We start from the raw sequence: 17,284 nt of genomic DNA on the forward strand, positions 1-17,284 counted from the left end.
ACCTCACACCTGTCAGAATGGCTAACATTAACAACTCAGGCAACAACAGATGTTGGTGAGGAAGTGGAGAAAGAGGATCTCTTTTACATTGTTGGTGGCAATGCAAGCTGGTGCAGCCACTCTACAGAACAGTATGGACATTCCTCAAAAAATTAAAAAGAGAACTACCCTACGACCCAGCAATTACACTACTAGGCATTTATCCCGTGATACAGGTGTGCTGTTTCAAAGGGACACATGGACCCCCATGTTTATAGCAGCATTATCAACAATAGCCAAAGTATGGAAAGAGCCCAAATGTCCATTGATGGATGAATAGATAAAGAAGAGGTGGTATATATATACAATGGAGTATTACTTGGCAATCAAAAAGAATGAAATCTTGCCGTTTGCAACTATGTGGATGGAACTAGAGGGTGTTATGCTAGGGGAAATTAGTCAGAGAAAGAAATATCATATGACTTCACTCATATGAGGACTTTAAGATACAAAACAGATGAGCATAAGGGAAGGGAAACAAACATAATATAAAAACAGGGAGAGGGACAAAGCATAAGAGACTCATAAATATGGAAAACAAACAGAAAGTTACTGGAGGGGGTGTGGAAGGGGCTAGGCTATATGGGTAAGGGGAATTAAGAATATATTCCTGAAATCATTGTTGCACTATATGCTAACAAATTTTGATCAAAATTCAAAAAAATAAAATTAACTAAAAAAAGAAAAAAAAATCCTAGATGATACTGATTCACCAGTACCTCATCTTTGCCTCACAATCTAATTCAGTTTATTCCTCCCTTCTTTCCAACCTCACTTCCCCCTCCTTCCTACTCTTCTTTCCTTTCCTACTCTCTCCAAGTGCTTACTAATACACACCATATGCACAGTGACACATTTGTGTTTTAGTTTCCTTTTGCTGCTATAACAAATTGACACAAACTTAATAATTTCAAACAACACATGTTTGTTATCTTGTAGTTCTGGAGTTGAGAATTCCTAAAGACAAGGTGTTGGCAGGACAGCATTCCTTCTGGAATCTCTTATAAGGAGTCATTTCCTTATTTTTTACAGCTTCTAGAGTTGATCTGCATTCTCTGTCTCATGGCTTTGTCTTACATCTTCAAAGCCTACAGAGTAGTATCTTCAAATCAAACTCCCTCTCCTCTCCTCTCTTCCTCTCTTTCTCCTCTCTTCTCCTTGTCACATCTATCTCTCTGACTCTCTTTTCTTGCTTTTCCTCTTAACTAAACCATTGTGATTGCATTGGAACCAGTTGGATAATCCAGGATAATATTCCCATCTTAAAATCCTTAACTTAATCACATCTACAAAGCCCCCCTTTCTATGACGTTAACCTAATCATAAGTTATGGGAACACATCTTTGGGAAGCCACTATTCTGTCTACCACAACACATATTTTATAACTCTTTAAAAATTAAAGTTATAATAATGTTTTGAAAGAGCTAATTACAATTGTGAGTATATATTTATATTAATTCACAAATAATGCACACACACACACACCCTAAATTATATAGATTAATACACAAATGAATACATTAATAACTAGATGATGTGTGGTACACAAAGATACTTAATGTAGCTATCTTTAGGTTTCATACATTTTCAAGCTTTTATCCAAAAACTGTACTTTGAAGATTCCTGAACAGCTCATGTATTTCCTGATATCACAAATCTCTTTTTTGGTTTTGCATCCATCCAATTACACTCTCATAAACAATTCTTAACACAGATAGTATTTAATAATTATTTTGCTAACAGTTTGGTAATTCAAGTTGTATTTTAACAAATTTATTGATATGTAAGTAATGTGGTACAACAGTCTTGTTACAGCCAAGATATACTACATTAATTACTACACCTCTATTATATCAGGCCTATTACCCTAATTTAGTAGGTTAAATTTGTGTCAGAATGAAAGCTTTCCATGTAAAAACTTACCAATTTAAACTGCCAAGCCAAGCTTTTCCTCACTGAATTTGGATTTAGTTAAAAGACCAACTTTTGTCATGAAAATTTATGATCACACACCTAATTCAATTTGCTTTAAACCATTTAACACTGTGTTGTACAAAGATACTAGTCTAGAATCAGACTGATTTGGAATTAAGTAAGATCTGGCTTGGTGGCCAAATAGACTGTGACTTTTGGCTTATCTCTTTGGTTCCCTAAGTTTTGGTGCCCTCATCTGTAAGATGGAAATAATAAAAATTTATCCCTATGGTCCTGTAACAGTGGCTGCCTGATATAAAGGGATTCTAGTTCCATGATAGCAGGTTTTATCATAATCACCTGTAATAGTAAAAAGTAAAGAACAACTCTTAGAATAAGTCATTATGTAATAAGTATAATCAAAAGGAAAATGAAAATAAAAACTTAAGAAATAGAAATATTCTTTATTATATATTAAACTGAGAAAGAACCTTTTCTGACTAATCAGATACTACGTGCTAGGTAAATTTCTAATAATTTACAATTTATCTTTATAGAGATATCACATTCAGGTTTTTAAACTTAATAAATTTTGTTTACATTTTTTTCTTTTTAAAGATTTTACTTATTTATTTTTTTAATTTAAATTCAAGTTAGTTACCATATAGTGTAGTACTGGTTTCAGGAGTAGAATTCAGTGATTCATCATTTATATTCAACACCCAGGGTTCATTCCAACAAGTGCCCTCCTTAGTGACCAACAACCATTTAGCTCATCCCTTACCTACCTCCCTTCATCAACCCTCAACCTGCTCTCTATATTTAAAAGTCTCTTATGGTTTGCCTCTCTCTGTGTTTTTATCTTATTTTATTTTTCCTTCTCTTCCCCTACTTTCATCTGATTTGTTTCTTAAATTAAAGATCTACTTTTTCAAAGGACCCTAGAACAGATGACTTATAGGCTGACTTTTATCTAGCCTTTAAAGAACAGAAAGTACCAGTGTTATTCAAGATTCAAGGCCACAAGACAAAAGACAGAGAGCCGTATGTTATTTTTTCTGAGTCCTAAGAAATTTATTAACTATTTCCTTTTCTTTCTTTCTTTTTTAAATTTTACTTAAATCCTAGTTAACATATAGCGCAATAATGATTTCAGGAATAGAATTTAGTGATTCATGACTTACATATAACACCCAATGTTCATCCTAACAAGTGCCTCTTTAATGCCCATTATCCATTTAGCCCATCCCCCCATCCAACACCCCTCCAGCAAACCTCAGTTTGTTCTCTGTATTTAAGAGTCTCTTATGGTTTGTCTCCCTCTCTTCTTTTATCTTATTTTTCCTTCCCCTCACCTATGTTCATCTGTTTTGTTTCTTCAATTCCACACGAGTAAAATCACATATCTGTCTTTCCCTAACTTATTTTGCTAAGCATAATACCTTCTAGTACCATCCATGTTGTTGCAAATGGCAAGATTTCATTCTTTTTGATCACCAAGTAATACACCATTGTGTGTGTGTGTGTGTGTGTGTGTGTGTGTGTGTGTGTGTGTGTGTCTGTGTGTCTGTGTGTATTCCACATTTTCTTTATCCACTTGTCAGTTGATGGCCATTTGGGCTCTTTCCATACTTTGGCTATTGTTGATAGAGCTGCTATAAACACTGGGGTGCATGTGCCCCTTCAAATCAGCATAGTTGTATCCTTTGGGTAAATACCTAGTAGTGCAATTGCTGGGTAGTAGGGTAGTTCTATTTTTAACTTTTTGAGGAATCTCCATACTGTTCTCCACAGTGGCTGCACCAGTTTGCATTTCACAAACAATGCAAAAGTATTCCCTATTCTTGCCAACAACTGCATCCTTTCCAACACCTGTTGCTTCCTGAGTTGTTAATGTTAGCTATTCTGACAGGTGTGAGTTGGTATCTCAATGTGGTTGTGATTTGGATTTCCCTGATGATCAGTGATGTTGAGCATCTTTTGCTGTGTCTGTTAGCCATCTGGATATCTTCTTTGAAAAGAAGATCTTCTTCTGCTCATGTCTTTGGCCCATTTCTTCATTGGATTATTTGCTTTTTGGGGTGCTGAGTTTGATACATTCTTTTATAGATTTTGGGTACTTTATAGATTCTGGATATGTCATTTGCAAATATCGTCTCCCATTCTGTCAGTTGCTTTTTAGTTTTGCTGATTGTTTCCTTCACTTTGCAGAAGCTTTGTATCTGTATGAGGTCCCAACAGTTCATTTTTGTTTGTTTCCCTTGTCTCTGGAGACATGTCTAATGAGCAGTTTCTGTGACCAAGTTCAAAGAGGTTGTTGCCTGTTTTCTCATCTAGGATTTTGATGGCTTCCTCTCTTACATTTAGGTCTTTCATCCATTTTGTGTTTATTTTTGTGTACGGTGTAAGAAAGTGGTCCAGGTTCATTCTTCTGCATGTCACTGTCCAGTTTTCCCAATACCATTTGAAGAGACGTTTTTTTTCTATTGGATATTCTTTCCTGCTTTGTGAAAGATTAGTTTGCCATACATTTGTGGGTCCATTTCTGGTTTCTGTATTCTGTTCCACTGATACATGTATCTGTTTCGTGCCAGTACTGTACTGTCTTGATGATTATAGCTTTGTAATACAGCTTGAAGTCTGAAATTGTGATACTTCCGGCTTTGGTTTTATTTTCAACATTACTTTGGCTATTTGGGGTCTTTTATGGTTTCATACAAATTTTAGAATTGTTTGTTCTAGTCCTGTGAAGAATGTTGGTATTATTTGATAGGGATTACACTGAATGTGTAGACTGCTATGGGTAGTATTGACATTTTAACAATATTTTTCTACCAATCTATGAGCATGGAATGTTTTCCCATTTATTGTGTTTTCTTCACTTTCTTTCAAAAGCTTTCTATAGTTTTCAGCATACAAATCTTCTACCTCTTTGGTTCAGTTTATTCCTAGGTATTTTATGGTTTTCAGTGCAATTTTAAGTGGGATTGATTCCTTGATTTCTCTTTCTGCAGCTTCATTATTGGTGTGTAGAAATGCAACCGATTTCTGCACACTGATTTATATCCTGTGACTTTGCTGAAGTCATGTATTAGTTCTAGCAGTTTTTTGGTGGAGTCTTTTGACTTTTCCACATAGAGTATCATGTTTCCTGTATAGAGTGAAAGTGTGACTTCCTCCTTGCCAATTTGGATGCCTTCTATTTCTTTGTGTTGTCTAATTGCTGAGGCTAGAACTTCCAACACTATGTTGAATAACAGTGGTGAGGTGAGAGTGGGCATCTCTGTCATGTTCCTGTCCTTAGGGGAAAAGCTCTCAGTTTTTCACCACTGAGGATGATAATAGCTGTGGTTCTTCATATATGGCCTATATGATCTTGAAGTATGTTCCTTCTGTTCCTACTTTCTTGAGGGTTTTTATCAAGAAAGGATGCTGCATTTTGTCAAATGTTTTCCTGTGTCTTTTGAGTAGATTCATGTGGTTCTTATCCTTTCTTTTAGTAATGTGATGTATCACTTTGATTGATTTGCAGATATAGAACCACCCGTGCAGCCCACCCAATGAAAGAGGAGAGATCACAACCAACACCACAGAAATACAAACAATAGGAAGAGAATTACTCATATTATGAGCAATTATATGCCAACAAATTGGGCAATGTGGAAGAAATAGAAAAATTCCTAGAAATATATAAACTCCCAAAACTGAAACAGGAATAGAAAATTTGAACAGATCCATAACCAGTAAATAAATTAAAAGAGTAATCAAAAATCTCCTAAAAAACCCAAGAGTCCAGGTCTGGTGGCTTTCCAGGGGAATTCTACCAAACATTTAAAGAAGAGTTAATACTTATGCTTTTGAAGCTGTTCCAAAAAAATAGAAATGTAAGGAAAACTTCCAAACTCATTCTATGAGGCCAGAATTACCTTGATTCCAAAGCCAGACAAAGACCTCCACTTAAAAGGAGAACTACAGACCAATTTTCCTGTGAAGATGGATGCAAAAATTCTCAACAAGATAGTAGCAAATCAAATAAAAAATGCATTAAAGAATCATTCACCACAATCAAGTGGGATTTATTGCACCTTCAGTTTTTAAATGTACTTACACATTGTTTGCTAGATATCAATCTACTTTTTCATTCATTTTAAGAAATAGGCTAATCTGATTCTTTTCTTCCTTTTGTGAGCTGTTTTTTTTCATGTCAGAGTGTCTTTTTAATTATGTTATGCACTGGAACAGGCAAGCAAGATCATTTTAGTTCAAATCAAAACCTGGTACCCATTTTACCTTTTTTAATTATATAAACTTACACAAATATACACAGGAACACACATATAATGACAACTGCCATAGGACTACTGAAATGTTTTACCTAATGATGTATTTGCTAACAGCCTTCTTATATGTTTTATCTATTTTAATCTAATCTGCTTTTCAAACTGTCAAGATAGTGATATTTCTTACAATGCATATTTAATTATTTCTCTTTGGTTCTAAAATTTTTAGTGGAACTCCACTGATTATAGGATGAAATGATGGAATAATTCCTTGGCATGGTCTTAAAGGATCTCTATAATCTGGCCCTCCTGACATTTCCAGGGTAATCTCCAGACCTTATCATGAATCTCACCACTAAAACTCTGAATGGTACTTTGGTATAACCCCTCCCCTCCAGCCCCCATTGCCATTCTGCTGATTTTTGTATTTGTCTGACCTTCTATATTGACTATCCCATCTAACTGCCTGGCATGATTTCTATGTATCCACAAGACTTAATGTCACAATTCCATTCCTCTGGGATTCATTTATGCAGTGTTCTTAGTTTTCTCTTTGCACCAGAAGTTCTAATACCTTATTTTGTAGCACTTTTTGATTATTTTTTAGGGAATGTGCATTCTTATTACCAATGACCCGCCATCACTTCATGATGCTGCAGGCCATAGTTATGCATCTCTAGAATAGTGCTACTATGGCAAATATACAGGAAATGCTTTACCAATAAGTAAATGGGAAAAAAATGAAATTGGTACATGGGCCTTTAAAGTTCAATGTTTGAAAACTACCTATTACAATTACACTAATAGTATATAAATGTATGCTTATCTAAATAATGAAACATTATAGGAGTGCCTGGGTGACTCAGTTAGTTAAGCGTCTGACTTCAGCTCAGGTCATAGTCTCACAGTTCATGAGTTTGAGCCCCACATTGGGCTCAGTGTTGGCAGCTCAGAGCCTGGAGCCTGCTTTGGATTCTGGGTCTCCCTGTCTTTCTGACCCTCCCCGCTCACTCCCTCTCAAAAATCAATAAACATAATATACATATACAAAATATATATATGTATACACACACACATACACTATATATATATATATATATATATATACATATACACATATATACAATAACACATTACAGAAATACATTGAGTGCAATGTTGTAGACTCTCAGCATCTTCCCCTACTGCACTGCTTTTCCTAGGGACACTGTTATAAACACACAAATAAGTATATAAATATGGACATTTAGTTTTTTAATAGTTACAAATCAGATTATACTCTAGAAAATCTGTGTGTATTGCTCTTTTTGTTCAATACTCAATGGTTTTCTTGTGCTGTTACAAAGAAATCTGTTTTCCTTCTTTTATTTCCTTTTTATCAAGAACAAAAGGTACCATATTACATAATTAATTTAACTTATTAACCATACTCCATTGATAAACATTTAGATCATTTCTATGTTTGTACTACAACAAGTAAAGAAATCTACACACACACACACACACACACACACACACACACACTCACGTATACAAAATTGTACCCATGTGAAAACATATATTTTAGATTGTTCTACTATAGTTCTTATACCCGAGGGTATGCACTTTAAATTGGACACACACTGTCACATAGTTCTCCAAAATTTTGAACAATAAGTATCCGTTTCAGTTAAAGAACTTAAGAAAAATTAAATTTAAAAAATCTCAGATTCAATAAAATTCTACCTGTTACTTATTTACCCCAGAATATTGACAACAGAGTTTCATAATTATAGTCTAAGAATTAAGTAATATTTTCCATATCCAAAACAATCTAAGTTTGCATAGTTGACTTAATGTCACCCTATGGTATAGTAATGAGTAAAAGTTAACAACATATTCATATGTCCTGAAGTTGCTTTTTGAATGCAATGGTAGTTTAAGATGAGGTGTTTGAATTTACAAGTATTTAAAACTAGTAGCTTTCTGACAAAAATTGTATAATAATCATTATGGCAAAATTGGAGAATTAATCCATTTTGGCATCCTGTATATTAAGGTGCTAAATATTGAAACATACAAAACCGAAAGTTTTAGGAGATCTTTCACATTCACTACCTATGTTCAAGCAATTTGTTTTGAGCAGTATAGAAAGAATCATCTGAGTCAAGGAAAATATGTTAGCATTTATGATGAGAGTTAACACAAGTTATTTTTTTGGACACACTATATCAATTTTAAGAAGTCTAAACATATTAAGTGTTTTCTTCAAAATGAAAGAATATTGATAAATTATATAATTGACAAGAAATGACTCACCTTGTGTTTGGGCTTAAAGACTAAATCTAATTGGCTTTACATGAAATTAATCAAACCCATTTTTTTTCTGGCTTAGAAAAACAATTCCGGTGAAAAACAGCTGATTGATATTTGGGAGGTTTATCTTTTGTTATAATATTCAATTATATAATTGGCAGTCAGGAAACAAACTAGTGGATGCGAATATGAAAACATTACTTCTTACCTTGTTTAAATATAAAATTTATATTCAGCTGGCAGGAATGTTATTATGCAAAATATCAATAAAATAAGCATATTGGAAACAGACTGAAAATTCACATTCAAATTCAAGTTCTCAGTGTTCTGATTTGTTCAGATAATAACCAACCAGCTGCATAAGAATTGTATGGAAGATGTGGGTTAATAGTGGCATACATGAGAGAGACCCAATTTTAACCTTTACCGCAATATAATGCGTTTGACATTTAAAAAATATTAAAAAAATTTATACTGCAAAAGCAATCTGATTAGTAGTGAATTGCCAATTCTTTTTCCCTTTTTTTTCTGGCAACCATGAAACCCAGATGCTAAGCACTGGAAGATATTTCTTCCAATAGCAGCATCTGGCATGCTGGCAGACTCCATAAGCAATTTTGTTTTACAGCTTTAAAGCAGCTTCTGGGTCTATTACATGGTTAATCTGATGGGCTGTCTGGGCTGCCTTGTCCTCCTGGATGCCATATGCCAACAGCTAGAGATGCAGTGAACTGTCTGCCCATTAGGACTGCTATAAAGAGCACACCTGAAAAAAATCAGCTGCAAAGAGAGTGCTCTACTTCTGTTCAGTCATTACAATACCAATGATGAGTGACCTGGCTAAAACAGTGCTAAAAACTTGCCAAATTGTTCAATGCCCTCTGAGCACCAGAGAAGACTAGAAAACTGTAAATAATAAAATATTCAGGAAATTATTGTATCCTTTGATAATAAAACAAGTATTTGCAATTTTCCTCCATGCAAGAGAAGGAACATAAAATGAAGAGAATTGTGAGGGCAAGAGACAGAAATTTGATTACTGCTATTCTATGGAAAATGGCTCATGAGAGGATAAATTTCCTGAGTGTTAGGATTGTGTCTAAATCATTCTTATATTTTGACAGCCTACTAGAGTATTTGAACATGGTATAAATGGAGTAAGTGGTTTTAAAGAAATAAAAGCAAATAATATAACATCATTGTAATTATATAATACATTCTATAATCTTTAAACACTTTGCATCAGTGTTTTTTCAGAGAATACTTTCTTTATCACCCAGACTAGATTGCCCAGCCTTCTGAATACCCCAGTATGTCACTGTACCATTTAACACCATTTACATTTATATACTTGTGTGATCATAGAATACTACATCCCAGTCCTTTAACTGAAAACCTAGGTTAATTTTGTTTTAATCTAAAACATTCCAGTAAACCATAACGTATTGATTTTTTTCATAAGGGCAAAGGCATAGTCTTTGATTATACAGAGTTCAGGATCTAAACTCATTATTTACTGATAAATAAATAATACAAATGTTGGAGAAGAGGGAGTGCAAAATTTTGGTTAATCAAGTAAATGGGTTAGGTGGAGATTAATCCAAGAGTTTCTACTCTTAGTACTTGTCATGCTTGGAAAGGCTCCTTCTTTTGTTAATCTCATCTTCTTAACCCACTTTTCTGTCTTGCTCTCCTACTTTTAAGAGCTCATGTGATTAGAACGGGGCCTCTCAGATAATCCAGGATAATTTCCCTATTTTATTAGTTATCTCATTAGCAATCTTAATTCCATCTACAAAGTTCCTTCCATTTTTTCCTTGTAACAAAACCTATTCACATGTTTGGGGATTAGGATATGGACATCTTTTTTTTTTATGTTTATTTATTTATTTTTGAGAAACAGAGAGAGAGAGAGAATGCATACATGAGGAAGAGAGAGGCAGAGAGAAGAAGAGAGAATCCTAAGCAGGCTTTGCGTTGTCAGTATAGAGTGTCAGTGTAGAGCCTACTGCGGTGCTCAGTATCACAAACCATGAGATCATGACCTGAGCCAAAATCAAGAGTCAGACACTTAACCCACTAAGCCACCCAGTAACCCCATAAGATATGGACATCTTATTCTGTCTCCTATATTGCCCAACACCAGAATTTAAGGATGAGATAGAATTTAATCTTGATAAAGTTTCCCAGTTAAGCTCAGAGTGAAACATGGAAACCAGAGAAGGCTCATGGATTCATAACATATTAATTTTAAAAAAAATTGTAAATGCTTTAACCATGTACCTTCACCTTATATAAGGGGACATCAACTCCCCAAGACCTATATTACACAGCCAAAACTATCCACTGAAAGAACTACAGTTTTCCAACTTCTAATTTAGTGTCTTTATACTTTTTATCATTCTACCTTAGCTGTTTCTAGTTCAGGCCAAAAGTACACAAGACTCTATTTCACAGGTGATATGATACTTAATAATTCATAAATATACATATATATATATATAAACACATATAAGATTATATTAACCAATAAAATTGTTATAAAAATTAAAATAAAATTTAATGGGTGAAGGCTGTAGTTCACAAAACCACATAAAAATGTACTAAACTAGCCATGTCCTTAGGAGCTTTGTTCAGGTATAGCCAAGAGAAGACAGTTGGAAGTTGATAAATCAGATTTAGGGAAACTCTTCTAGGATTCATGCTTTAACCTTGTGTTTTGGTTTTTTTTTGTTTTTAAGAGTACTTTTCTTTTTTAATGTTCATTTATTTTTGAGAGAGAGAGAGAGATACAGAGTGTGAGTGGGGGAGTGGCAGAGAGAGAGGGAGACAGAATGTGAAGCAGGCTCCAGGCTCTATCTGAGCTGTCAGCACAGAGCCCAATGCGGGGCTCAAACCCAGGAACCACAAGATCATGACCTGAGCAGAAGTCGGACGCTTAACCGACTGAGTCACCCAGGCGCCCAATGATTTAACCTTGTGTTTAAGGAGAATAATCCCTTCCTGCCAGCTCCCACCAAATAAATTCATGGTAAACTTCTTTCACATGTCTTTCTATTAGCATACCACACCGTCAAACAAAAAGAATTGTGTTGAATTAACTAAGTAATTACAGATACGATTTGTCAACCCAGGAAACGCAAAACTAAAAACTCTACTGAGAATATATACCTTTAAACCTGAAGCACTCGGTTGTTAAATTCCTCTTTATTATTAGTAGTAGTAGTAACAGTAGTAGTAGCAGTAGTAGTAGTATTTGCTCTTGGGTTGTAGGAGTACCTTACATATTCTGGATAACCTTTTATCAGAAATATGGTTTACAAATGTTTTCTCCAATTCTGTAGTTTGTCTTTTCCTTCTATTGATTGTTTCCTTTGCTGTTAGTTTGATGTAGTTCCACTTATTTATTTTTGCTTTTGTTATCTGTGTTTTGATTTCAAATTGAAAATATAAATGTCAAGACTAATGTCTTTTCTTCTGTGTTTTCTTTTTCCTGCATTTATATACAAATCTTTTATATTTCAGATGTTGTGTTTAACACAACATAGTCTTTAATCTATTTTTAGTTGATTTTTGTGGATGGTCCAAGATAAGGGTTTAATTTAATTCTTTTGCATGTGAGTATCTAGTTTCCCAGTACCATTTAGTGAAGACATTATTCTTTCCCCATTCTATTTTCTTGGCACCTTTTTGGTGTTTTGGAAGATCAGTTGACTATATATGTGTAGGTTTATGTCTATCTCTATTCTGTTTATCTCTATTCTGTTTCATTTGTTTGAGTAAACAGTATTTTTAAAAAATTAACCAGTGACTTCCTATCGGACAGAAATCATGAAATATACAATTAATTTTGTTTTTAAGAAAATAGTAAATACTGTTAAAAAGATTAAAATTTCTTTGGCTTTACCTTGTCTCTTCAGCATCCTTCATTGTTGGAGTATTTTTATACTTTGCTATAATCAAATTCGAATTTTAGCTGTCAATGAATTAGATAGAAGTAAAAAACAACAAAAGTCCTTGGAATTCCAATGTTTATGAAAGTAATTTTAGAAATCTTTACTCTTAAGGTAAATATCAAACAAATAAGCAATTAAAAGAACCCAGAAAACAAACAGTACAGTCATCTTATTCCTCTCCCTCATATTAAAAGTTATTGTACTAAAAAATTATTATACTAAATATTCCACTAAATATTATGCTAAATATTGTACTATGATATTGTACTAAAATATATAGAAAAAGAAAACCTATGGAGCATTCACATTTGTTTTGTTAATAAAATAACAACAGCTCTTAGGCAGTTCAAAACAGACTTTAAGAAAAGTTTATAGAAGTTTCCATTTAAAATGTTTGGAGTTTTAAAATATGAGAATATTTTTTGAAGCCAATTTTTGTGGAAAATTACTAAGATACATAGAAAAATCACGTCTTTTTGGATCATGGGTAGAGTTCACAATCTTGTATTACAACCCTCATGCTGTGCTTTGCCTATGATTGGTAGCCCAAAGGCATTATTTTGAGTGGAATCATATTGTTTAGGAGTAATAACTCATGCTGATCAACTACAAAGCAATCAGTAACACAGAGATCAATTGGACAGGAAAGAAGAAAAAGGAAAGAGGCAGTTGAAATTCCATTATTACTGATATTAGAGATATTAAAAGGGAAGATATTGATAGTGGCCTGAATAGAAGTTAATATTGACTTTTATAAACTATTTAAAATACATATTCATGGCCTAACATCTTTAAAGTAAAAAAAAAAAAATCAAAGCATATATTTAGTTAGGTAGAGTACAGCATAAAACATGATGTGAATAAGATATGTAAGTATCATCATTATTCATCTGATTGAAATTGGCTAACACTGATCAACTGACTCTGCAAAGCTAAGTTATAAAACCCCCAAAGACGGTTCTACCATTTTCTTAGAGCGTTCCTCAGTAAAGTTAAATGTAATCCATATGTTTTCTGATTATTTTATGTCTATGTCCCAAAGACAGCAGTTTTATGATATCATTTTATTATTTGACACTTCTCAAGCTTTTTAATGTATTTAACATAAACCTGAGAAATAATGTCAGGAAATATTCATCTTGATGAAGATGAACAATATCCATTTTGTAGAGATTAAGAATTTGCTTAAAATTAAGTAATTTTGATTAAAGAAACTTGGTTCACAAAGCTTGAAAAATAGTGTTAATGGAGAATGAATCAAGAAAGTCTGGAGACCCCAAGAGTCAGTTTTGAATCTTGACTGTGGCATTTATAAACTCTGACTTTGTATAAGTACCTTAGTAACTCCCTGTGCCATACTTTTTTTTCTTTTGTAAAAAAAAAAATATATGTAGCTAAGTGATCTCAACTCTCTTCCTGCTTAAACAATTTCTTTATCTGGTACCCACCTGTTAATATCTCTAATCTGAGTTTCATGTACATTAATTCTGCATTTAAAGTCAACTGACAATTCATTTTTTTATCAGACTGCATAAAAATGTACAAGGGCAATGTGGACTATAAAGATTCAATAGGCCAAAGAAGCAAGTTCATCTATCTATGTTTTTGCCAAATCATGCACTTTATTATTACATTTATATTGAAGTATGCTTCATCAGGCAGCCTTTCCTAATATAAAATCACTTTTTTCTTCTTAAATTTTTTAGCTAGTTAACATATAGTGTAATACTGGTTTTAGGAGTAGAATTTAGTGATTCATTACTTACATATAACACCCAGTGCTCATCACAAGTACTGTCCTAATACCCATCACCCATTTAGACCATCCCCTGCCCGCCTCCCCACCATCAACCTTCCGTTTTTTCTCTATAGTTAAGAGTCTCTTATGCATCGTCTTCCTCTTTTTTTCCCTTCCCCTATGTTCATCTGTTTTGTTTCTTAAATTCCACATGAGTGAAATCATATGGTATTTGATAATCATTTCTTTAAAAAATTATCAAATAATATATTATAATATAGTGTTTTGTTGTTTATTTGTTTTAATGCTGTCTTAACCAAGTTTTGAGACCCAGTTTGAGACCAGAATTTGGTTGGCTTTCCTTCTTGAAAGTTAAATCCACACCGACCTTAAATGTGGCTTCTGCATTCTTGTGGCACTATGCACAAGCTGTAATCACCCTCAGGTCAGGTGAACTAGGTCCAGAAAACTAGGGTCAGCCTCTATGCCCCAAAGACCAAGAGAAATTATAAAAGTTAGCCAATTCACAGGGATGTTGAAAAACTTAGCTAAGCTCATTCCCCTTGCCATACATAAGCCACCACCTGCAGCTCCAGCTTGCTGTTACCCTGTCCTAGCTACAACCTCTTGTTTGAGTTTGCTTGGCAGTCTTGTCTCATTTGGAGTTATAAGTAAGAGTTTTGCCTTTGATTCATGAGTCTCATTCACTTCATTGTGTTCCACCACCAAAAGAATCTTTAAATCTTAAAACAACAGACACTGTGAGAACAGGATGGCATGACCTTGACTACTAACTCTTGGATAGCTTCATAAGGGACTGTTCTTATTTCATTAATTGGTTCCAAGCTACCACATGAGCCATGTGAGCTTAGCTAAAGCCTTGTTGCTTGCCACTGTGCCTGCAGGTAGGTGTCATGACTCTCCTTATTCAAATATCTTGGCCATGGGAATACTCAAAATGAATAGTGTTAATTGCCTAAACTTCTTGGGCTAGATATTAGCACAGATGAAGCCTAACTTAGAGTGACAGAAGTGACAGGCCACTTGAGCCACATCTTCTCAGGTTAAGCATTCAAGTGTGTTTCAGATCAAGACTGCATTTAAGAGGGATCTATCCTAAGGGATACCATTTCTTTGGTATTGGTGTTTCTTTATGGTTATTCAGGGGCAGAACTCTAGTGTGTCTGTGTGTTTGGAGTTGGAGGAAAGCATTGGTTAGGCTGCCCAACAGTAGAGAAATGGCACCCTGCTCTCCTTGTTGGTGCTGCTCAGGTGGAACTAATGGCCTGCCTGTCTTCTTGGCTGTTACATATATTGCTGCTATCATCAGCAAATTTCATACACCCAGATGCTACACTAGAGGAGGTCATCCTTCTCTCAAACCCCTCGACAACCTGGAAAATCCCTTGGGATTAACTGAGTGAATAGCAATGTAGTCCAACAGAGTGTGTGAGTGGCACCGCAGCTATCATAAGTCACAAGAGGCTCAATGGAATTTTGTGGCTTTCTATCTCTTCATCAGGATGACTCTGACAAAAGATGGAAACCCAAAGGTCAAAATAATTGGCCAAACTTTAGGTAGCCATCTTAACATTTACCTGGTCACTGGGGTGCCTGGATGACTCAGTTAAGCATCCAACTTTGGCTCAGGTCATGACCTCACGGTTTGTGAGTTTGAGCCCCACATCAGGCTCTATGCTGACAGCTCAGAGCCTGGAGCTTGCTTCAGATTCTGTGTCTCCCTCTCTCTCTCCTCCTTCCCAACTTGTGCTCTTTCTCTCTATAAAATAAATGAACATTAAAAAACAAAAACAAAAAAAATATTGCCCTGGTCAGTAAATGGTCTCATCTGTATCTTTTGAGCTATAGTCAAAGAGTTGTTCCATTCATGGTGGAGAACTCTGGAAATCTCTTGCCTCACAATATCCAAAATATAAATCAAGGTCACCCATGTCTGTGCAAAGACTAAGGCCACAAGACAAGGTCTCATTAGAATACTGCTTATCCCTTATGAATTACTAGACATTACTAGTAGTTGTCAACCCACCATTTCACTTCTCAGAATACACAATGCCAGGTTTTCGAAAAAGATATTCTATGAAACTTTCATTTCTCTGATAGGTTCCAGGGAGCTGGTTTATTTGAAAGGCCCTAATGGGCTCCTCACAGAACTCCTATTTAAGTTCCACAATAACAAATGCATTGATAAATGGGTCTCTATCTTTCCCCAGGCCTTAATCATTCTTAATTCAAACCCTCTTGGCCAACTCACACTTCACATCAACTTTAGCAAAATCTTCCCATCATCCTTTTCTATATTTAAAGAGGGATACTCTTGCCTCTGTATATATAAAGATTCATTATTTATGAGTTTCTTTAATACTCTATACCCCCGTCTTTATGGGTTTTTGATTCTGCCTCTATCTCAGAAGGGCTGGAAGCCAGATGGAGGGCACATACTCTTCTAGTATCTATTAACCATAGATCATCTCATAGCTGTCTGTTCCAGAGGGGCCAGGCACCTGCACATCTATCAAAGGTTTAGCTAAGCTATGCTCCTTGTATTGGTGCCTTGGCATCCATTTTGTTTGGCCAAGTAGCTAACAAAATGTGTCAGTGACCTTAAACTGACACCAACCCCCTCATCCAAGTGTATGACCTACAGAGCAGCCCATAGAGTCGCAAGCAAATAAAAGTTCCTGAAATAACTTCCTCAATAGCCCCTGTGGTCAACAGTCTCCACTGCTTCCGAATGCCTTCAACTTACGTGTTCCTTATGAAAGACTCTCATGTGAGTTTCTCAAATCCTGCTCTTTGGTTTGAATTGGTCAATCAAGCCTTTGCCTGGGAACCCCAAAGCACTTTACCCATTGATCCTAATAAAGCCATGTGCTCCAGGTACTATCGCATATCTTTCTGTACTCTGCCTTGATCTCCCTATGTGGCCCTTTGAGGCATGTCTGGTATTTCTTCTAGGAACTATGAGTAATAAACTTTTCTATTTCAACTCTTCTTATTGTATGCTGTTAAATAGTGGGTCACCATCTGGCACCCTATACTT

The sequence above is a fragment of the Herpailurus yagouaroundi genome, unplaced genomic scaffold, assembly GCF_014898765.1.
Source record: "Herpailurus yagouaroundi ecotype Mexico unplaced genomic scaffold, PumYag 29, whole genome shotgun sequence".
Classification (NCBI taxonomy): domain Eukaryota; kingdom Metazoa; phylum Chordata; class Mammalia; order Carnivora; family Felidae; genus Herpailurus; species Herpailurus yagouaroundi.